We start from the raw sequence: 25,336 nt of genomic DNA, 5'->3' as shown, positions 1-25,336 counted from the left end.
TGTTAAAGGGAATTTGTCACCCCTTTTTTGAGATACCATATAATGATATCATTCAAATGTGTGTTACATAAGGATTCTCTTAGTACTTTTGCTTCCCCCTGACCCCGCACCTTTCATGCATAAATATCTTTTTTATATCGGTTCAGATGTATGTAAACTGCCATTGTCCGGTCCACTGGGCGGGGCTTATTCACCTGCTCCCCCCCTGTCTTGCGCTACACAAGAAGAAATGCGTAGAGCAAGACAGGGGGGGAGCAGGTGAATAAGCCCCGCCCAGCGGACCGGACAGTGGCAGTTTACATACATCTGAACTGATATAAAAAAGTATTTAGGCATGAAAGGTGCGGTGTCAGGGGGAAGCAAAAGTACTAAGAGAATCCTTATGTGACACACAATTGAATGATATCATTATATGATATCTCAAAAAAGGGGTGACAGATTCCCTTTAAAATTTCTTCCAAAAAATTCATTTTTATTCTCTTAAATCAGAGAGTTATGTCACACAAAATGGTTAATAAATAACATTTCCCATATGTCTACTTTACATCAGCACAATGTTTTTTTTTTGTTAGGAAGTTAGAAGGGTTAAAAGTTGACTAAAAATTTACAAAAACATTTTTTTTTTTTAGGTACAACATCACATTTGAAGTTACTTTGAGGGGTCTATATGACAGAAAAGACCCAAAAGTGATATCATTCTAAAAACTGCACCCCTCAGGGTCATCAAAACCACATTTAAGAAGTTTATTAACCCTTTGAAGGAAAAAAAATGAATAATTCACTTTTCGGCACAAAAAATTACTTTAAACCCAAACTTTGTTTTCACAAGGGTAACGGGAAAATGGTTTAAAAACAGCAGTATCACTGTGCTTGACTGGACAGCAAACTCTCCTGACCTTAACCCCATAGAGAATCTATGGGGTATTGTCAAGAGGAAGATGAGAGACACCAGACCCAACAATGCAGAAGAGCTGAAGGCTGCTATCAAAGCAACCTGGGCTTCCATAACACCTCAGCAGTGCCACAGGCTGATCGCCTCCATGCTACGCGGCATTGATGCAGTAATTGATGCCATACGGGCCCCGACCAAGTATTGAGTGCATTTACTGAACATACATTTCGGTAGGCAAACATATCAGATTTTAAAATCATTTTTCAAGCTGGTGTTATAAAGTATTCTAATTTACTGAGATAATGACTTTTGGGTTTTCATTGACTGTAAGCCATAATCATCAACATTAACAGAAATAACCACTTGAAATACATCACTCTGTTTGTAATGACGCTATATAATATATGAGTTTCACATTTTGCATTGAAGAACTGAAATAAATTAACTTTGTGATGATATTCTAATTTAGGGAGAAGCACCTGAACATACCTTCCCACCTGCTTGTTTTCCATCTATCTCTGCCCTTTTCTGCCAGAGCTGTCAATCAAAGAAGGGTGAGGAGATAGAGGAAAAACAAGCAGATTGGAAGATGTATTTAAATGTTTCCCCACACCACGAAGCTCCAAGCTCCTGTACTCTCAACAGTCATTTTTTGCTGGCAATTGACTGTGGGTATATTGTCTCAAATTAGCAGAATATTAGATCCTTAGGGTAAGTTCACTCTAGGCGTTGTTTCAGCATTTTTTTACTGCAGCAAAACCTGATCTCTTGGCAGTAAAAAAGCATGCTTTCCTTGTGTTTTTTTGTGGCATTTTTGCTGCAGTTTTGGGGTGCTAGATTTGTTTCACGTGCATTCTGATAAAGTTTAGTGTTGAAAAAAAATCATATTCCATAAAATCAGGATTTCACCACCAATTCAAGTCAATGGTTAAAAAATGCTGAAAGAAGTGACATGCTCTATGTCCAAAAAAAAACAAAAAACATGCAAAGCACAAAGTACTGATGACAAAAAAAACCAATGTGTGTGCATGAGATTTCTGAAATCTCATAGGTTGTGCAAATACTGTAAAACACAGAGGAAAATTAGCATAAAAAACGCAGCTAAATTGCCTAGTGTGAACTTAGCCTTATAAGGCTGTTGGTTTAAAGCCCCGTTACACGCATCAATGTCCCAGCGATCCCACCAACGATCCGATGTGGATGGGATCGCTGGGACATAGTTAGCTGATCGCTGGTGAGCTGTCACATAGACAGACCCACCAGCAAGCTGGTTTCCAAAGTAAACAGCGGGTATCTAAGAACCGCACGGCTCTTGGATACCCGCTGTTTACCCTACATACCAGCGTGTACGCTGGTTTTCTAGGTAAACAGCGGGTAACTAAGAGCCACACAGCTCTTAGATACCCGCTGTTTACATTGGAAACCAGATCCCAGCGTCGCTGTTCGTTGGTGTCTCGCTGTCACACGCAGCGATGCGCGCTGGCTAGCGGGAGACCAACGATCAAAAAATGTCCCAGGGCGTTCGAGTGCAATCAGCGATACCCGGCAGGGGGGCCGGTCGCTGACACATGTCACACACAGCGAAATCGCTGGCGACATCGCTGTGGCGTCACAAAATCAGCAATCTCACTGGTGATATCGCTGTGTGTGATGGGGCTTTTAGATTATAACCCCCAGGGTCAGGATGGAATTTGCAGCCAAAATGTGTCAGCAAAATGCCTAAATGAGGCCTAATGCAAATCTATGTATAACATTTGTTTAGACTGTTCCTGAGCTATGAAGGGAAAGAAATGTCAGGGTCAGAAGTTGACTCCTGCACCATGATGTACACTTTCCTCAGATTGATGTTACAGGAGCTCTCAGTGCACCCAAGAGGTCAGGAGAAGGGTGTAGAGGCAGAGGAAGGCTGTAGCTTATAGTCATAACTATTATCGAAGCTACCTTTGATCTTGGCACTTCTTTAGCCATTAATATTAATAGTGACAGTGGCATTTAAAAGGTTAGACATAAAAATGTAGGAAAAAGGGAGACATACCTGGTATCACGGTGTCCGTGATGACACAAGCTAAAAATGTATCACGCTATTTAACTTGTACAAAAAAACATCATAAAAAAAATAAAATAACTGTCAGAATTACTATTTTGTTTACCATCTCACAAACAAGTGAATAAAAAGGATAAAAACTTTGCATAACCCAAAAATGACACTGATAAAAATGTCAACTCATCTTGCAAAGAAACCAAGCCTTCCTCCGCTTCATCCATAGAAAAATTAATACCGTAAGTTATATCTCTCAGTAAATGTTCATATTTAGCGTAAGTTATAAAAGATTGAATAAATGATAAAAATTTAATAATGACTTAATTGTGATGATACGTCAAATATACTCGTTTTGATAGCATGCCATTTATACTGTAAAACCTGTAAAAACAAAACCTAAACAGCGAACACCAAAAAATTGCAGAATTGCTGTTATCATTTGCATCTACTCCAGCCAAATTAAAAAAATTATCAAATCTAATAAATGAATTGTCTGTTCCATAAAATAGCACCATCAAAACACAACTCACAGCACAAAATCAAAGCCCTCATATTGTTACATTGATAGAAAAATAAAAATGTTATAAGATTTTGGAATATGACGATGAAAAATTGAAAAAAGAATGCCAAGTCCTTAAAGTGGGTCTATCATTTGATTTCACAATAGAAACGTCATACATGAATAAATATATCTCATAGACCTGACAACGCTGGTGTACTTACCATGTCGGAATGGCTGTATAATCGTCAAAATAAAAGGAAAATTTTATGAGAGCAATTTATGAAAATAAAATTGAAAAGAGTTTAAAATAACAGGCTAATCTGTGTCTTTGTGCTGCTGTATACAGACTACACAAACCACAGAATTACAGTATCTGCAGAGTTTCAAAAGGAAGCAAGAGGTTAGAGATTACAGATTACATTGGGAGGATAGTAATTTAGACACGTACAACAATAGAACTGGGCTATTTGAAGATACGTCCTAGGAGCTGCCATCATCTTCTCAGTTTGAAAACACTTTTTCAGGGCGTCACCAGTTTTTGGTTTATGTGCCATTTCTTACACCACATGCTGAAAATAGAGTTCTGTACGTTGCTTGTAGTAGAATAAATTAGTATTTACATATTTAAATTGTTTCATGCAAATTTCACATGAAAATGTAGGAACATTGACAGCAGAAAAAATAAGTTCTTAAAGGAAGTTTGGACATTTCCTCACAATTAGGATACAGGATACATATAGGATGCAGTCAGGATTGAATAGAGAAGCATTTTTTCAGTCCTATAGACTGGATAGAGCATTCATGTGCGAACATTTAAACCCGATTGTACATAGGAGGAACAGGGGATTTCCTAATTCCATTGACTCCATAAATTAAATAAAAAAACTAAATACTGTATGTGCATTTCGATTTGTACACAGAGTGACGAAGGGTTCAATATCTGTGTTTTTTTGCTGGTTAATGGTCAGTTTGCACTAGCAAATTTCTGCCCATAACAGGCACTAAACAACTATATACAAGCTGATCACTCATTTAAAATCAACCAGGCAGATAGCGATTCAAAGGTATTAGTGATCATTCTGTCCCCATACAATATGCATGGATTTGGCAGCTAAAATTCAAGGTAAAAAGTGATGCATCATTTATTTTTTGGGCCCCTTTGAGACTCCACCCCTTGAACCTTCCACAATCTAACCACCGACTCTTGGAAAAACTCCACTTCTGCACCACGTCATCACCAATCACATATTAACATTTCCCATCAAACACCAGATCACATACATAGCCAACAGAATTCGTTTTGGTCAAAGATTTTTTTAAGCTGCCACCACAGCAAAGTAGACTCTTTTGGTAGCTCTCTACTCTACTCTAAAATTCCAAGGGGCTGAAACAGATGTAGTCCCCACAATACAATATAAGATGGTCATGGTGATAGTATAGCCACTGGCTGCTAGTAATTAAATATTACACAAACAGATATAAAGTAATACAGATATGCTGCTAATATAGGCCCATGAATGTCAAGAGGTGAGATCACGTATCTTAATGGGGCGAATGGGGCCAGGCCTTACCTGGCATTCTCTCCTTCATCCATCTGAGATGCGGACAAGCAGGCGAATGGCAGTGACGTCATACGCCAGCAACGTGTGTGACAACATCAGCTGCTGGCCAGAGGCGCATTGAGGAGAAGAGGAGGGGCCAGTCTGGGGACAGAAGTATGGACAGTCCAAGATGAACATAAGAAAAACGTAAAATGTACTGTTTTGATGGAACCGGAGGGTGCTGTGTCCGATGCTGCATGTTAAAGATTGATGTACTTGAACTGTCCAGTAAAATTGATCTTCTTAAAACGAGTAAAGTGTCCCCTGATATGTGTGCGGCTGGTCCTGGACCTGAGGACGTGAAGACAGCGAAGGCTTCTGGCCAGCAAGTGACTACAATGCAATGTACACAACCCTTACGGACTAGGACAATGTGCATTTGTAGAGTGCCAGGGCGAGGAGGAGCAGTTTGCCCTTGGCAGATTTCTGCACATAATGATCGCCACTCGACTATACCAGTCAAATGGTCCTCATTTAAAGGTCCGTTCCCACAGGCCGATACCAATAGGCAACAGGACAATCGTTAATTTGATTATTCTGTCCCAATACATGATGCACATGATGTTTGCAGCTCATCCCTTGTTCCTTCAGGGCAAATAGCTGACAATAATGATCATTTTTAATCCTGGTTAGGAATTCACATCAGACCATGAATGAGCCTTTTGCTGTTTATCTGGGGTCAATAATCAGCAACTTCAACTAAGGGCCCTGTAAAAGGAGGTTTAGTTATAATATTAGTGAGTCAAAAGCTACAAGAGATACGAGTATTGGACTCCAAAGAGATATTCAGATAGATTTGTGGAGTACTCACCACATAAATTTATCGAGCTATTGTCAATAGGCAAACCAGTATGAAGTGAAGTTAGACAGACTCAGTTGATGTCCCATAGAATGTAACCCTGCCGCTCTGATGTTTATGGCATATCCTTTCTATATACAATAAATGAGCAGTATAGGAAGACCTCTGTAACTGCACAAACATTTCATGATGGCAACACATATTGTAGACAGTACTTCCTTGTCTTTAGGTTTGTTTACATTTTTATTGTATTTTCTTTCAGTTTTCTTGTTTCATTATTTTACAAGTAGAAGAATAAGCTTTTCTTCCGCTTTAGCAAAAGCAGAGCAAATTAACTACAAAGTTCAGTCTTCTGTACTGTAATTATGTCCAGTCATTAAATCCTTTGTGGCTCTTTTACAGATCATAAAATTTGCAGTTCTGGAATTAATTAAATAAAACAATGGTTGCATATGAAAGAGACACAGGGCAGATTTATTATTTAAAGGGAACCTGTCACCCTTTTTTCGAATATGAGCTGCCGGCACCGACATCAGGGACTTATCTACAGCAATCTGTAATGCTGTAGATAAGCCCCCCGATGTAACCTGAAACAGAAGAAAAAGGAGTTAGATTATACTCACCGGGGGGCGGTCCGGTCTTGGTCCGATGGGTGTTGCGGTCCGCGCCTCCTATCTTGTAGCGATGACATCCTCTTCTTTCCTTCCTGTCGTGGCTCCGGCGCAGGTGCGCTGCTCTGCCCTGTTGAGGGCAGAGCAGAATACTGCAGTGCGCAGGCGCCGGACCTCTCCCGGCGCCGGCGCTCTGCAGGTCTCTTTTTTTCGCTCTATCTTACCACTTCTCATTTCCAGATCTTTTTCATACCTTACTACTTTTCAAAGCAAACGCTTTATTTCATAGAACTTTTCTTAGTCTCTCATCCTAAAATGGAGTTTTTTTTATTCTTCATCACTTTTTGAAAAGATATAACCCTTACAACATTCTATCCCAATTCTATTTTCTCCATTTTTTCTCAATCACACACCTATACTGCCTCACTTTTCACCTCTAGATCTTCTATTCCACACATCACATCATGAAAAAAATTCTGTTAGTCAGTTTTCTCCTTTCACTAATGAATTTCATTATTGGCTACTTATTTTGCATGGCAATTTAAAGAGGCAGACAAAAAAAACCCAGCACACAAGCAAAGATGCCTACCTGCCCAATGCACTAACAAGGTGCAGCGGACCCAATAAGATGGCACAGTTGCAAAAGTACCTGATGAGGCAGCCAGCCTACCATCAGGAAATGGCCGCTTGGTATTATAATGCACAAAAAAAATAATATACAGATAATATAATCTGTATGTGGCAGTGTTCACACAGAAAATGCAAAGCATCTGGTTGAGCCTATTAATGAAATAGGTTTGCGAGCTTACGTATTGTGGCCATAACATTAACTAATACCTCACATATATTGCTATATGATTTTTGCACTTTATATGTTTTCAGGGTGCAGTTGGGCCCAGATGGCTCTGTAAACTGTGGCCTCTGTTCACACAGTATGCATTTTTGTTAGCACTGGCATCATTAATAGATTCAGCCACTGCCACATACACATTATATTTTTGCTTCACTCCCCCTCTGATTACTCTGTGGCTCCATCTGGTATGGGGTGGACATACCGCATGTGCAGTCGATGCGGTTGCAATGGAGCCCGGAGGTGGAGGAAGCCCCTGCAGGGTGGCTAATAATGGAGGCAATCTGGCCAGTTTATCCAACCCTGAGGCTCCGGGGGTCCCCTGGCAAGATTATCCTCCTGTGCGGTGGGCACGGAGCGATCATTGCTGGTATGCTGCCTACAGGAGAAAATGGCATGGAAGCGGAGCTGCAGAAATCAGTCCTGCTTCCTGCCCACGCTTCCTGTCTGACAGCAGCGAGGCTGGATGACGTCAGAATTCATCGCAGAGCTGTGTCAGAGAGAAAGAAGCTGGCGATGGAGATGCTGCAGGGAGGTGAGTGGTGCTGTGTGTGTGTAGGTGGTGGAGAGGGCAATGATGGGGTGATGTAGAGGGCAATGATGGGGGGGTGTTGGAGAAAGCAATGATAAAGGTGGTGGAAAGGGCATCAATGGGGATGGTGGGGGAGAAAGCAATGATAGAGGTGGTGGAAAGGGGAATGATGGGGGTGGTGAGGGAGAAAGGAATGATAGAGGTGGTGGAAAAGGCAATGATGGGGTGGTGGAGAAATCAATGATAGAGGTGGTGGAAAGGTCAAGGATAGGGGTGGTGGGGGAGAAGGCAATGATGGAGGTGATGGAAAGTGCAATGATGAGATGGTGGGGGAGAAAGCAATCATAGATGTGGTGGAAAGAGCAATGATAGGTGTGGTGGGGGAGAAAGCAATGATGGAAGTGGTGGAGAGGGCAATGATGAGGGTGGTGGGTGAGAAAGCAATGATATGATAGAGGTGGTACAAAGGGCATTGATGGGGCGGTGGGAGAGAAAGCAATGATAGATGTGGTGGAAAGGGCAATGATGGGGGTGGTGGGGTAGAAGGTAATGATGAAGGTGGTAGAGAGGACAATGATGGGGTGGAGGGGGAGAACAGTGATGAAGTGGTGGAGAGGGTAATGATGGAGGTGGTGGGGGAGGGCAATGAATGGGGTGATGGAGAAGGCAATGATTGGGGTGATGGAGAGGGTAATGATTGGGGTGATGGAGAGGGCAATGATTGGGGTGATGGAGAGGGTAATGATTGGGGTGATGGAGAGGGCAATGATTGGGGTGATGGAGAGGGCAATGATTGGGGTGATGGCGAGGGCAATGATTGGGGTGATGGAGAGGGCAATGATGGGGTGGTGGAGAGGGCAATGATTGCGATGGGGAGAAGGCAATGATGGGGTGGAGGAGAGAGCAATGATAGGAGTGGTGGAGAGGGCAATGATGGAGGTGAGGGAGAGGACTATGATGGGATGTGGGGGAAAGGAGGACAATGAGGGGTGTGTGGGATTGGGATGGGAGGAAGGGGACTTAAAATAGACTTACGAACAGGGGGAGGAGAGGAGGATGTTAGATATGGATGTAAATGAATTTGGTGGTGAAGGAGGGTGCTAAGCCCCTGATAGCGTCCTCCTCATCTCACAATTCATTATGATGCTATTGGGGACTTAAAGGGAACCTGTCAACAGGATTGTGCATAGTAACCTACACACAGTGTCAGGTCGGCACCATTATACTGAATAAAATGATACCTTGGTTGATGAAATCCGTCTTGTGGCTGTTTCTTAATCTTTATTTTCAGTTTTGTGTTAATGATTTGCTCGTCTCCTAAGGCGGGGTTCATGTATGTGGTGCTCTGATTAGATATTCATAATTCAGACTGCTGACAGGTCACTGATCCCTCAGTGACCTGCCCCTAGTTTGTATAATTAATACCATCACATACTGAATGAATAATAAAAAAAAACGCTTCACCAGGCAGGTGCCAGCTGTGGTGCCTGCGCCACAGCATAATCGCAGCGCCATCTTGCTGGAGAAGAAAAAAAAGTCCTTCTCCAAGATACCGCCGCCCGCGCCTGTGCAGTAGCAGGTCTCGGAGATCGCTGACAACGGCGCCATTTTGGTGAAGGACTTTTTTTCTTCTCAGCAAGATGGCCCGTCAGCACCTGCGCCACAGAAGCTGTCGGATCTCTATACTAACCGATAGCTGCTACTGCGCAGGCGCCCTGGGAGCCATTTTCAAAATTACTTTTTTTCCTCGCTCAAATAAATTTGCAAAAGCGATTAAGTGCACAGTAACCATGCGATTATGCTGCAGTGCAGGTGCCACGGCCGACACCTGCCTGCAGAAGCGTTTTTTTTATTTTTTATTTATTACATGAGCAGAACAATCAACTAATGGGAGTGGAACCCTGAAGCCCTTGCATGGCAGACACCAGCACAGACCCCGTCTGACTGTAATGAAGTCCATTGAGCTTCAATCATGGTGTCCATCACTTTACTGGACAATAGAGTGCAGTATGCTGTCCTATTGTGTCCAATATTTTCAGCAGAATCTGTAACAGAAGATAGGAATGGAGCCTCCAATGCAGATGTCAGTACAGCTATTTATGACGTTATTCACATTCTAACCTAAAAAAGTGTAACTAGTTCTGAAAATTTGTATACAAAACTGGATCCATATTCTGGATGAAATATAAAGAGAAAAAAGTAACAGTACTTATGAGTCAAAACTCATAACTCAATCACAAGGACAGACATGAAAGAATAATGTCTAAACACCACAAGACTACAAGCTAGAAATACCACAGAACTGAATCAGCATCTATTTGTCCAAAACCAGGGCCGCCATCAGGGCATTACAGCCCTTACTAGTGTATGGGGCCCCATGAATTGGGGGGGCCCGGCTGCCCGAGCACGCTGGCAGCCCGGGCCGCGCGCTCGGGCCCCCTCATTGATTTGTTCAGGCAGCAGCAGGTGCTTTAAGCTACGGCCCGCCCCAGTGCATTATGGGTCCCGTCCAGCCAGCCTCCCGTGACGTCACACGTTGCTCTGCAGCTCTGCTCCACTTCCTCATTCGGAGCAGAGCGTGCAGCGTGTGCGGTGTCAGTGTGTGTGCACGTGGGTGGCTGGGGGCGGCAGACACCAGGAGAGAAGAGGCGGCGGCGTGCGCAGCGGACCAGACGTGGAGGCAGCAGACGAGTGAGCAGGTGAGTAGTTTCAGGGCAAGGGGGGCCCAGCCAGACACACAGCACCAGTCCCACCACAGCCACAGGGCCCCAGGGCAGGCAGGGGCCAGGGGGGGCCCTGTGCAGCCAGCCGCACGGCAGCAGTTCCACCACAGCCACAGGGCCCCAGGGCAAGCAGGGGCCAGGGGGGGCTCCGTGCAGCCAGCCGCACGGCAGCAGTCCCACCACAGCCACAGGGCCCCAGAACAGGCAGGGGCCAGGGGGGGCCCTGCGCAGCCAGCCACACGGCAGCAGTCCCACCACAGCCACAGGGCCCCAGGGCAAGCAGGGGCCAGGGGGGGCTCCGTGCAGCCAGCCGCACGACAGCAGTCCCACCACAGCCACAGGGCCCCAGGGCAGGCAGGGGCCAGGGGGGCCCGTGCAGCCAGCCGCATGGCAGCAGTCCCACCACAGCCACAGGGCCCCAGGGCAGGCAGGGGCCAGGGGGGCCCTGCGCAGCCAGCCACAATGCAGCAGTCCCACCACAGCCACAGGTCCCCAGAACAGGCAGGGGCCAGGGGGGGCCCTGTGCAGCCAGCCGCACTGCAGCAATCCCACCACAGCCACAGGGCCCCAGGGTAGGCAGGGGCTAGCGGGGCCCTGCGCAGCCAGCCTCATGGCAGCAGTCCCACCACAGCCACCAGGAGAGAAGAGGCGGCGGCGTGCGCAGCGGACCAGACGTGGAGGCAGCAGGCGAGTGAGCAGGTGAGTAGTTTCAGGGCAAGGGGGGCCCAGCCAGCCACAATGCAGCAGTCCCACCACAGCCACAGGTCCCCAGAACAGGCAGGGGCCAGGGGGGGCCCAGTGCAGCCAGCCACACTGCAGCAATCCCACCACAGCCACAGGGCCCCAGGGCAGGCAGGGGCCAGGGGGGCCCTGCACAGCCAACCGCACGGCAGGAGTCCCACCACAACCACAGGGCCTCAGGGCAGGCAGGGGGCAGAATGTGAGACATGGGGGCAGAATGAGACACGGGGGGCTGGGAGCAGAATGTGAGACATGAGGGCAGAATGTGAGACATGAGGGCAGAATGAGACGCCCGGGGCAGAATGAGACCCCGGGGGAAGAATGTGAGACATGGGGGAAGAATGTGAGACATGGGGGCAGAATGTGAGACATGGGGGAAGAATGTGAGACATGGGGGCAGAATGTGAGACATGGGGGCAGAATGTGAGACATGGGGGAAGAATGTGAGACATGGGGGCAGAATGTGAGACACAGGGGGCCGGGGGCAGAATGGACATGAGGGCTGAATGTGACAGTGAGACACAGGAGGGGCAGAATGGATACGGGGCAGAATGTGGCAGACAGTGATACACGGGGCAGAATGTGAGACACGGGGCCAGAATGTGACAGTGAGACACAGAAGGGAGCAGAACGGATATGGGGGTAGAATATGAGACACGGGGGGGAAGAATGTGACAGTGAGACACAGGAGGGGCAGAATGGATACGGGGACAGAATGTGAGACACATGAGGGGGCAGGATGGGAGACACATGGGGCAGGATGGATACGATGTAGACAGATGGGGCAGGATCGGGAGATCATATGGGGCAGAAAGGATACTCATGCGGGCAAGATGAGAGAAAATATGGCTGGAGTCAGGAATGAGACAGGATGGGGGATATTGGAGGCTAGGATGGGGCATATTATTACCATAGGGGCTAATTAAGGGATATTATTACTGCGGTGATGTATTTATTTTATTTTTTTGAGGATACTGTTTTAAATGGGGGGGTCCTGTTACTGTGCAGAGCGACACTGTCACCTTTTTTTCTTCATCTGGTGTAGAGTAGAAGTTGGGAAAAAAATTAAGTAATGGGTTCTGCAAGTGGAGCTCTAGCTAACTGTGTTATTTCCTGCAGAGACAAGCCCTGGCTGGAAGACGTGATGGCGTTCTGTGCTGAATGAAAGATGAAAAGCGAAGATAAAGGACTTCACCTAGACACGACACTGGTGAGTCAGTTTGTTGCCTGTACACTGACACTATATACAGAGTGCCTTTGTACAATGTCACCAGTGATCACTGTATAACCTGTGCACTGACACTGTACACTATATACAGAGTTCCTGTGTACAATGTCACCAGTGATCACTGTATTACCTGTACACTGACACTATATACAGAGTTCCTGTGTATAATGTCACCAGTGATCACTGTATTATCTGTACACTGACACTATATACAGCGCTCCTGTGTATAATGTCACTGGTGATCCCTGTATTACCTGTACACTGGCACTTTATACAGAGTTCCTGTGTACAATGTCACCAGTGATCACTGTATTATCTGTACTCTGACACTATATACAGGGGTCCTGTTCATAATGTAACTGGTGATCACTATTACCTGTACACTGGCACTATATACAGAGCTCCTGTGTATAATGTCACCGGTGATCACTGTATTACCTGTACACAGACACTGCATACTAAGTACAGATCTCCTGTGTATAATGACACTTATGGTGATAATATTATGTTTTTTTATTAATGATCAGTATTGTTTTATTCTGTCACTGTGGTGATAATATGTGGTCTGGGCATGATGCAGTGGTATTTGTCCTTTGTATGTGCTATTATTCTGTCACTGGTGGTAATTTGTGGCCTGGTCATGGTGTAGCTGTATTTGTTCTTGTATGTGTTATTATTGGTCACCATGTGTTGGTAATATGGTGTCTGGACATGGTGCGGTGGTATTTGTCCCTTTTTGACGTGATATTATTGGTCATTTTAAAAATTGAAAAATAAAATATATACCTAAATTGTATTGGATATTTTAACAAATGTTTAATAGGATAGAATAGAGTAGGGCCTGGCCAAAAGAGTCTACCTTGTCGTGGTGGCAGATTTAAAAAATCTTTTGGCCAAAACAAGAGCTGCTGGCTATGTGTGTGATCTGGAGATGGGACCTGTTAATATGTGATTGGTGAGAAGTGGAGTTTTTCCAAGAGAGAGCCGTGGGACTGTGGACAGTTCTGGGGTGGAGCCTGGGCGGAGTCTCAAGGGGGCCCCGAATATTTTGCCAGTATGGGGCCCCGAAATTCCTAGTGGCAGCCCTGTCCAAAACCAAACATCGTGTCTTCCATACAGCGTGAATTTATGGCACAGCTGCATGATGGAGAGTTCTAGGTAGTCTTCCTTCTGTGGGTAAACCAATTAATATTTCTATAAAATATTATTTTGCTGATAATTTTTACAGAAATGGTGCAAATGCTATCCAGGATGAACCATTTTCATAGAGGTTGCTACTAAAACATGTTCTTTGAGTTATAATAATAATTTTTATTTCTATAGCGCCAACATATTCTGCAGCACTTTACATTTTAGAGGGACCTTGTTCAGACAATAAAAGGCATTATAGCATAACAATAATCACATAAATCTACAGATACCAGGAGGAGAGGACCCTGCTTGCAAGCTTACAATCTATGAGGAAATAGGGGAGACATGAAAGGTGAATGGTAACAATTGCTTTCATTATACGGACCAGCCATAATGTAAGAAATCTGGTGTTCATGTAATGCTGCATGAACCGGTAACCAACCAGTATGTGTAAAAGTACAGACACAGAGAGCTATTAAATGCATAAACGATGTGAGAACAGATGACATGAAGGTCCTGGTTTTGAACAAAATTTTATATGGGGAAAACAGGGATAGATAGATAAATATATTGAGGCAGTAGGCTAGTCTGAAGAAATGCGTTTTAGGGCACGCTTAAAAATGTGGGTATTGGGGATTAATCCAATTGTCCTGGGTAGTGCATTCCAAACAATTGGAGCAGCACTCAAAAAGCCTTGGAGACGGGAGTGGGAGGTTCCGATTATTGAAGACATTAATCTTAAGGCATTAGCAGAAAGGAAGGCACAGGAAGGGTGTGTGAGGCAGTGATTGGTGTCATATGTGAGGGTCATAGTCACCGTGCCCCGGGTAAGGGTACGGATGAAACCACACAGGGTGCCAGAAGCACGGAGGCAAACCATCGCGACCAAGGTGAAGTAAATGCTTCAGTTGGGAGTCATCGAGAAGTCCCGGATTGAGTGGGCTAGTCGCATTGTGCTAATACCAAAGCCAGAGGGGTCATTACGATTCTGTAATAACTACAGAAAATTAAATTAAGTATCAAAATTTGACCTCTATCCCATGCCACGGGTGGATGAGCTAATTGAGAGATTGGGGAGGCCCAGTACTTCACCACGCTCAATCTCTGGCAGGTCCCATTAACAGAGTCGGCAAAAGAAAAGACCGCCTTTATAACACCAGAAGCAATGGCGTAACTACAAAGTTATAGGCCCTGATGCAAACTTTGAAATGGGTCCCCCCATGCCAAGATTCCCCCACATCTCCGCTCCTTACACTTCATACACACGCGGCTCCTCTCCGTCCACCTCGTACACACGCGGCTTCGCTCGGTCCACCTCGTACACACGCGACTCTGCTCCGTACACCTCGTACACACATGGCTCCACTCACCTCATACACACAAGGCTCCTCTCAATACACCTCGTACACACGCTGCTCCGCTCCGTACACCAGGTACACACGCTGCTACACTCCGTACACCTTGTACACAGACGACTCTGCTCCGTACACGTCATACACACACGGCTCCGTACACCTTGCACACACACAGCTCCGCTCTGCACACCCCATACACAAACTGTGCCGCTTCCTCCATACACAGCTCCGCTCCGTACACACAGCTTCGCTCTGCACACCCCATATACACACATCTTTGCTCCGTACACCTAGAACACACAGCTCTGCTACATACCCCCTGTAAACCCCTGCTGACCCCACACAGAAACTTTACCTCATCCAGCACCATGACAACCAGCACAGCAGAGTCCTGCAGACACGGGTCCCCAATCATGTGACCCCTGACTCCTCCCCTCCTTTGACCTCATCACAGGTCCTGTGCGCACAGCCTAGGACTTCATTGCAGGCTGTGGGGGGCTGCGGTGGGTCTATCTGGGAGGGTGAGGATGGGGTGCATGGGGGGTGGCGGCTCAGTGCGTGACGCGGGGGGTAAAAAATGGGACTATCCCATGAGAATCGGCACAGTTGGGAGATAAGATGGTCTGACCTGCCGGGCCCCTGACTCCCCCCGGGCCCGGTCGCAGTGATGACTGCTGCGACCGTGGTAGTTACGCCTCTGGCCAGAAGGTGTCTATCACTATGTTGTCTTGTTTTTCGGATTACATGGGGCTCCAGCCACGTTCAAAATGTTGATGGACATAGTGTTAGAGTCCCATCAGAAATACGCGTCGGCATATTTAGATGACCTAGTCACCTTTAGTGCAGATTGAAATACCCACCTGTCCCAGGTACAAGCAGTGCTGGAGTCTTTCAGAATTGCGGGGTTAACAGTGAACCCAAAGAAATGGGCGATAGGACTCACGGAAGCCCAGTACTTAGGTTACGTGATCAAACACAGTTATGAAACCCCACATAAACATGATCAAGGCCATTCAAAACTGACCCAAGCCGTTAAGTACCAAACAGGTGAGGGCATTTTTTGGCATCATTTGGTACTACCACCAGTTTATATCCAATTTTGCTGGGAAATTTGCACCACTAACTGACCTGTTAAAAGGTAAGAAGTCAGTTATGGTCCGGTGGAATCCTCAAGCTGAGGAAGATTCCAATCCCTGAAGTCGGCATTGTGTGGACAGCCGGTTCTCATCAGCTCCAAATTCAAAGACACATTTATCATGCAGACAGATGCCTGCATGAGGTAGATCTAGGAGCGGTGTTGTCACAACAGGTGAATGGGGATGAGCATCCAGTCACTAATTGAGCAGGAAACTGACCCCGACAGAGAAAAATTATAGCGTAGTGAAGAAGGAGTGCTTGGTGATTAAGTGGGTCTTGGAGTCCATATGCTATTTGACGGGCATCAGTTTCGGTTGACAACAGATCATTCTCCCCTTGTCTGGATGAGCAATGCAAAAGTGAAGAATGCTCGAGTCACCAGATGGTTCCTGTCCCTACAAAAGTTTAGTTTTGGGCGGGGAAGTCACAAGGTAAACAAGTTTGAACAGGGGGGTATGTGAGACGGTGACCAGTGTCATATGCGACAGTCACTATGTGTCACCCAGGATGCGCACAGAAGCGTACTGAGGCCACGGGACTGCATTGCAGTCACAGGCATAGCTGTAGTTGCAGTGCAAAATAAAAGTAAGAATTGGTCTTGGGAAAGCTATGTACTCAAGGCAGATGTCACGCCGCGGTCGCTGCCACGGTCGCCGCCGGCTCTCACGCCGCTGCCGCAGCCGGCCTCACCGCCACTCCCAGACACACTTACCCATCGGGCGCTCCCGCTCTGTCTCCTGCTCCCCGACGGGCGCGCGCTCCCGCTCTGCTTCTTGCTTCCCGACGGGCGCGCACTCACACTGTCTTTAGGAGTGCACGCGCACTCCGTTCTTCCTGAGGGGGCATGCTCCTGTCATTCTTCCCTGTGGGGGTCATGACCCGGAAGTCCTTAGGCACATTCCCATATCAGGCCGTCTTTTCCTCCTGACGGTGCCTGATTGTCATTTGTTCCCAACAAGTGATTCTGGCCCCACGTTCCACTGCTCGTGTCCTTGCCTGCAGCTTCTGCTCCCCGTGCCTGTATCTTATTCGCTCTCTCCGTTTTTCTCTCTCCTAGTGCCTGGCTGTCCGTGGTTCCATCCTGTCTTGTTCTGGTGTCCCAGCTGTGTCCTCCAGCCCGTGCCTTGACCCTGCTGCCTTGTCCGTGTTTCCAGTCCTGCCCACCGTCCGTTTTCCTGTCCTTGTGTGGTCCTCCGCCAGCCTCTCCGGTCTCCCGCTGTGACTCCTGAGTCCTTTCCCTGGGTACCAGCTGCCATGGTGATAGTCTCCCGTGGGTCTGCCCCTAACGCTCCCTGCATAGGGGGTGTTCCACCTGGTCAGCTCGCCCATGGGAGGTTCGTTGCCACTGTCCAGCGGGTCCACTCCAGGAGTACCTCCAAAAGTCTCACAGCAGATTTAAGGAAAACCTGCCATGGACTTTTAATTTTGAAACGGACTACAGGATGGTAGTGGGGCAGTCTGTTTCCTCCCAGGCCAGATTTTCCATGTGGCGTACGGCCACAGGTTCCTTGTGAACCCTGCAGCAGCGGGTTGGATGTGTCAGTTTGGTTTTGCAAGCATGCAGAGCTCAATCTGTGTGAAGCAACACAGAGCCTAGCAAAGCCCAAACCAAAAAGCCTGGCACCCCTCAGTTTATACGGTGGTGCAGTCATCTATGGAAACCGATCCCGGTTACGGACTATCTTTTTTTCCTCGCTGTGATCCGGAGGATACCTTTTGAGTCCCAGTGTAAGCTTTATTTGGACATTAAAAGTCTTTGTTTTGAAATTTCCTGGGTCACTGCCTGTCTGTCACACTGCACCGACCCCACTGCACTACAGGTGGTAGACTGAAACGAGGGAGGACATATAGGGTGTGCTGAACCACCTATAGGGTGGTGCTGAGGTATATGTAAATGCCACAAAATTAGGACTTTTTTGCACCAAAATACTTACTTTTCTGAAACAAATATTTCCAGTAATTACAAATTTAAAAATGCAGGCTACATAAAAACAATGTAACATATTTCATCATATTTCAGAGCTGAAAAAAATGAAATTATAATTTACATCTTGAACTAATAAGGCAATACTAGTGTGTTAGTATCACTGGGAATTAAAAGTACACACGTCTTTAATATTAACAGACATTGGTGTCTATGGAGGGAACTTTTGTCTGGGTGCATGAACTACTTAGCAAATAACTGTACCTATTTATATGCTCACATGCTATTTCTATTTGAATGTAAGTTTCAGTGAACAACATAGGAGGAAGGAGGCTTTATGAATGTTTAACCCCTTTATCCCCAAGGGTGGTTTGCACGTTCATGACCAGGCCAATTTTTACAATTATGACCACTGTCCCTTTATGAGGTAATAACTCTGAAACGCTTCTATGGATTCTGGTGATTCTGACATTTTTTTTTCTCGTGACATATTGTACTTCATGTTAGTGGTAAAATTTCATTCATATAACTTGCATCTATTTGTGTAAAAAATGGAAATTTGGCGAAAATTTAGAAAATTTTGCAATTTTCCAAATTTGAATTTTTATGCCCTTAAATTACAGAGATGTGGCACACAAAAAACTTAATAAGTAACATTTCCCACATGTTTACTTTACATCAGTACAATTTTGGAACCAAATTTTTTTTTGTTAGGAAGTTATAAGGGTTAAAAGTTAACCAGCAATTTCTCATTTTTGCAACACCATTTTATTTTTACGGACCACATCACATTTGAAGTCAGTTTGAGGGGTCTATATGATAGAAAATCCCCAAAAGTGACACCATTCTAAAAACTGCACCCCTCAAGGTGCTTAAAACCACATTCAAGAAGTTTATTAACCCTTCAGGTACTTCACAAGAATTTTTTGAATGTTTAAAAAAAAATGAACATTTAACTTTTTTTCACAAAAAAAATTATTCAGGTGCAATTTTTTTATTTTACCAAGAGTAACAGGAGAAATTAGATGGCAAAAGTTATTGTGCAATTTGTCCTGAGTACGCTGATATCTGATATGTGGGGGGAACCACTGCTTTGGCGCATGGCAGAGCTCAGTAGGGAAGGAGCGCCGTTTGACTTTTTCAATGCAAAATTGGCTGGAATTCAGATCGGACGCCATGTCGCGTTTGGAAAGCCCCCTGATGTACCAAAACAGTGGAAACCCCCCCAAATGACACCATTTTGGAAACTAGACCCCCCATGTAACTTATCTAGATGTGTGGTGAGAACTTTGAACCCCCAAGGGCTTCACAGAAGTTTATAACGTACAGTCGTACAATTAAAAAATCACATTTTTTCCAAAAAAATGATCTTTTCACCCTCAATTTTTATTTTTCCAAGGGTAACAGGACCCCAAAAGCTATTGTAAAATTTGTCCTGAGTACGCTGATACCCCATATGTGAGGGTAAACCACTATTTGGGCGCATGGCAGAGCTCGGAAGGGAAGCAGCGCCATTTGACTTTTTTGGCTGGAATTGGGATTGGACACATTGCTGCGTTTGGAAAGCCCCTGATGTGCCTAAACAGTGGTAACCCCCCACAAAAGACACCATTTTGGAAACTAGACCCCATAAGGAATTTATCTAGATGTCTGGTGAGCACTTTGAACCCCCCAGTGCCTCATAGAAGCTTATAACGCCCAGGCATGAAAATAAAAAAATCATATTTTTTCCACAAACATGATCTTTTAGTCCCCAATTTTTTTATTTTCTCAAGGGTAACAGGAGAAATTGGACCCCAAAAGTTGTTGTCCAATTTGTCCTGAGTCCGCTGATACCTCATATGTGTGAGAAAACTACTGTATGGGCACACGTCGGGGCTCGGAAGGGAAGTAGTGACGTTTTGGAATGCAGACTTTGATGGAATGGCTTGCGGGTGTCATGTCGTGTTTGAAGAGCCTCTGATGTGCCTAAACTGTGGAAACTCCCCACAAGTGACACCATTTTGGAAACTAGACCCCCACACGGAACTTATCTAGATGTGTGGTGAGCACTTTGAACCCCCAAGTGCTTCACAGAAGTTTATAACGTCCGGGCGTGAAAATAAAAAAATCATATTTTTTTCCACAAAAATGATATTTTTGCCCCCAATTTTTTATTTTCCTAAGGGTAAAGGGAGAAAATGGACCCCAAACGTTGTTTTGCAATTTGTCCTGAGTAGGCTGATACCCCATATGTGGGGGTAAACCACTGTTTGGGCGCATGGCAGAGGTTGGAAGGGAAGGAGCACCATTTGACTTTTTCAACGCAGAATTGGCTGGAATTGATATCAGATGCCATGTTGCGTTGGGAGAGCACCTGATGTGCCCAAACAGTGAAAACCCCCCAATTCTAACTCCAACCCTAACCCTAATCTCAGCCCTAGCCCTAATGGGAAAATGGAAATAAATACATTTTTTTTTAAATTTTATTATTTTTCCCTAACTAAGGGGGTGATAACGGGGGGTTTGATTTACTATTTATGGCGGGTCTTTATTTTTGGCAGCTATCACACGCTAAAAGACGCTTTTTATTGTAAAAATAGTTTTTGCATCACCACATTTTGAGACCTATAATTTTTCCGTATTTTGACCCACAGAGTCATGTGAGGTCTTATTTTTTGCGGGACAAGTTGATCTTTTTATTGGTACCATTTTCGGGCGCATGACATTTTTTGATCGCTTTTTATTCCGATTTTTGGGACACAGAATGAGCAAAAACCAGCATTTCTTGAATTTCTTTTGGGGGGGTGCGTTTACACCGTTCCGCGTGCGATAAAATTGATAAGGTGGTTTTATTCTTCGGGTCAGTACGGTTACAGTGATACCTCATTTATGTCTTTTTTTATGTTTTGGCGCTTTTATGCAATGAAAACAATTTTATATAAAAAATAATTATTTTTGCATCGCTTTATTCTGCGAGCTATAACTTTATAATTTTTTTGCTGATGAGGCTGTATGATGACTCATTTTTTGCGGGACAAGATGACGTTTTCAGCGGTACCATGGATATTTATATGCGTCTTTTTGATCGCGCGTTATTGCACTTTTTGCTCGGCGGTATGATAATAAGTCATTATTTTTTGCTTCGTTTTTTATTTTTTAAGGGGTTCGCTAAAGGGGTTAACTAATGGAACAGTTTTATAGGGCGGGTCGTTACGGACGCGGCGATACCAAATATGTTTATTTTTATTGTTTTTTTTATTTCCAAAAAATGAATTTATTCGGGAATATATATTTTTTTTAATTTATTTAGCGATTTTTTTAAAATTATTTTTATACTTTTTTTTTTTAACTTTATTAGGTTGTCCCAGGGGGGACATCACTGTCTTGTGACAGACTGCTGATCTGTCACAGATCACTGTGGCAGATCAGCGATCTGTCACAGGCATAGATGCAGACTTCCTCATACCTGCGCTTTGCAGGCACTGAGGAAGTCAACTCCCTGCAGGCCCCCGAAGGTCCCCGTCGCCATCTTGGATTCGGGGACCTGCAGGGATGGAGCCCCCCGCAGCAGCGCTGCACATTGCGCTGCTGTGGGGGGCTCAGGGAAGCACGGAGGGAGCCCCTCCCTGCCGATGCTTCCCTTTAACTCCTGGTACACCGCGACCGTGTTTGATCGCGGTGTGCAAGGGGTTAATGTGTCGGGGGTGGTCCGTGACCGCCCCTGACACATAATGCTGGCTGTCAGCTGTGATAATCAGCTGACACCCGGCCGCGATCAGCTGCGCTCCTCCCGTGAGCGCAGCTGATCACGCTAGACGTACTATCCCGTCCATGGGGATAAGGGCCCGGGTCCCATGGACGGGATAGTACGTCTGATGTCAGAAAGGGGTTAATAGATGGGCTTCCCATAGGATATGTGAAACAACATAAAAGAAGATTGGATAGCGTAAGTAACCGTAGTTCATCTGAGTAATTCCTTATAGGAGTTTCCTATAGTGAAAAATGAGATACAACTAGTGGAAAATGTAAAATAAAATTGAGGGTATGTGTCCACGGACTGGATATGCAGCGCTTTGGACACAGCGGAAACCCGGCTTGGCCCAAAGCGCTGCCCCCTGTTGTATGTGACGTGATACCGCATGTGTTCTATAAAGACGCGCCGCATGTCTGGTTGCGCAGGTCTGCCATCTGTGTCTTTGAACGCATAGTGGAGATGAGATTTCATAAAATTACCCCTCCACTATGCTGTAACATCTGGACGCTGCAGATTGGACGCTGCGGCTGTACACAGCGTCCAATCTGCAGTAAATCCTGAAGGAATCATGACTGTGGAAATATGCCCTAAAAGTTCTTATGTTTTAAAATAAAGACTAATCTAGCACTCTCCAGCACTAATGTTCTCTGCTGGTTTGTGTTTTCAGTGCAACACTCCAGACATGACATTATGCTTTGGGCAACGTCACCTTTGACACAAGAAATTTGCTGCTTGCTTAGTTTACTTGCGTTGTTATTGCCTATAATGCCAGATGGACAAAATATGTTAGATTAAACTATCAGTAATTTTGGGGGTCCTTGGGCATGTGAACCTCATGATGATGATGCTTTTTATTTTTTAAGTAATGACCCAGTGGTGCAAGGCATGAGCTAAACAATGAGCCATGGTGTGGCCATTTGGTCTCTGCCCTTTTGCCATTCATGTATTGCCCACAGATTACCCATTTTGGAGACATAACTTGCTTAAAAATATAAGTGTCTTGCCATTTATAGTTCCTAATCAAGTATTAGGGCAGGGTTGATGTGATATATTTCTCTGCAAAACTACTAGAAAACACACAGTGGTCCAGAAAAATTCTTTCTTTGGACTACTAATGGCAATGAGACAGCTGATTCCAATTACTTATTTCTCAGACTACTAGAAAACACACAGCGGCTTAAAGGACAGTACTCCCACGGGCATTGGGTGCAGAATGCACACAACGGCTTTATGGATAGTACTCACATAGTCGGAAGGGTGCAGAGTACACACAGTGGCTTAAAGGGAACCTGTCAACCCCCCTTGGGCATTTTTAACTAAAAGAGCCAGCACTAAGGCTGCATTCTGTGAATGTGGTTCTTCCGTTTCTGACCCCCAGTAACGCCGATATATTAACTTTTATAAATAGGTCCTCAAACCTGTAATGCGTCCCATAGGTATGGTGTGTCCCCATGAAGCAGCCGCCTCCCCGCCATCAATCATGTCTCAGTAGCATCTGGGCCCCGCCTCCCATAGCCGTCCATCATGCCCCTGCTCTGTCGTCTGTGCCCCGCCTCCCATAGCCATCTATCACGCCCCTGCTCTGCCATCTGTGCTCCGCCTCCCATAGCCGTCCATCATGCACCTGCTCTACTTCTGTTCCCCGCCTCCTTCTGTCTCCTATGCCGGCACCTGCTCTGTGAAAACAGTTCTCGGGCATGCGCAGTGCGCGCTGCTCGTGAACTGACATCAGGCGATCACGCCTGCATGTTGTGGAGGCCCCAGATCCTGCCCCGCAGTGTGTGTGTTATGATGTATTCACACTGCAGGGCTGGGAATCTGGGGCCTCCACAACATGCAGGTGTGATAGCCTGATGTCAGTTCATGGGCAGCGCACACTGCGCATGCCCGAGAACTGTTTTCACAGAGCAGGCACCGGCATAGGAGACAGAAGTAGGCGGGGAACAGAAGCAGAGCAGGTGCATGATGGACGGCTATGGGAGGTGGGGCATGGCAGAGCAGGGGCATAATGGACGGCTATGGGAGGCAGGGCACAGACGGCAGAGCAGGGGCATGATGGACGGCTATGGGAGGCAGGGCACAGACGGCAGAGCAGGGGCATGATGGACGGCTATGGGAGGCGGGGCACAGATGGCAGCACAGGGGCATGATGGACAGCTATGGGAGGCGGGGCCCAGACACTACAGAGACATGATTGACGGCGGGGAGGCGACTGCTTCAAGGGGACACACCATACCTAAGGCACACATTACAGGTATGAGGACCTAGCTATAAAAGTTAATATTTCGGTGTTACTGGGGGTCAGAAACGGAAGAGCCACCTTCACAAAATGCAGCCTTAGTGCTGCTGAAGGTTGCTCTTTTAGTTAACAACGCCCAGGGAGGTGACAGGTTCCCTTTAAAGGACAGTGCTACCACAGCCAAGGAGGTGCAGAGCACACATAGTGGATTTTAGCACAGGTCTCACATATGGGTTGGCAGAGTAAACACAGCGGCTTAAATTACAATACTACCATGGTTAGGGGGTGCAGAATAAACACAGCATTTTTTATGCAGAGTGCACAGTCTCAATCTGTCCCTCACTCCAGCTGTGTTCTATCCCTACACTAGTGAGAGCACAATGGTGGCGGCACTCGTGATCCATTAAACAGGCCAGGTCATGGGCTGCGCCAGCCAACCACAGCCATGCCAATACTAGTCACTGCTGTGATGGCTACGGAAGTGCCCACAGTCTAAAAGCATTTTGATTGACTGAGTTGCAGCCTTTCAACATGCTTTATTAGACTGGCAAACCCGAACAGGAAACCAGACATACAGTAAAAAGTTTGTGTTCACGATTCGGTAACTGACACTTTGTTGAGTTCGCTCTTCCCTAAATATAAATTAAAAGGAAATTCAGAATAAGAATGTTTTGCCACAAAAAATGATGTTTATGTAGAAACTGAAGTAAAAAAGAAAACTTGTACCATGACTCATGTGATAAACAACATAAAAAAGGCAAAAGTGGTACAAAATGATCAAAAAGTAATATACAACAAAAATGGTATCACTGAAAGCATCATCTTATGTGGCCTGTCAAATTCAAATTTTTACTATGTGTGGCCCATTTACCCAGCTGATTTGAGACCACTGTAGTAAGGAAATATGTTTGCCCAACTAAATAAATATTTTTTAGGCTTCAAATATAATAATATTGTAACTTTCTATTCTGATGAAGGCTGTGAATAATAACATAATTACTAAGAAGGTCTTTGATGGCCTTATGGTCAGGTCCCCCAGAGCCCCAACATTTTACTTACTACCAAAAATCCACAAGGACGCCCTTGACCCACCAGGGCGTCCTATCGTGTCAGGTATAGGAGGTATTTGTGATATTACATGTCAATTTATTGACTATTATCGCAAACCCTTGGTAGAGACTCTACCTTCCTATATCCGTGACACGACGGACGTCCTGTCACGGGTCGACGGCGTCCTTGTGGACCCCATGTCCTTTTGGTTACATCTGATGTCGAGAGCTTATATACTTGCATC

General features: G+C 45.5%; 1 protein-coding gene across 2 annotated transcripts in view; it reads right to left on the bottom strand.

The window, feature by feature from the left end:
- Positions 1-25,336, bottom strand: part of SRPX (sushi repeat containing protein X-linked) — a 160,156-nt gene that overhangs the window by 94,223 nt on the left and 40,597 nt on the right. The gene's annotated exons all lie outside the window — the stretch shown is intronic.

The sequence above is a fragment of the Dendrobates tinctorius genome, unplaced genomic scaffold (assembly GCF_039654945.1).
Source record: "Dendrobates tinctorius isolate UK_male_01 unplaced genomic scaffold, ASM3965494v1 ptg000016l, whole genome shotgun sequence".
In the NCBI taxonomy this organism is placed as follows: Eukaryota; Metazoa; Chordata; class Amphibia; order Anura; family Dendrobatidae; genus Dendrobates; species Dendrobates tinctorius.
Note: the sequence above shows the minus strand (reverse complement) of the source record. Positions and strands in the feature narration are given on the sequence as shown.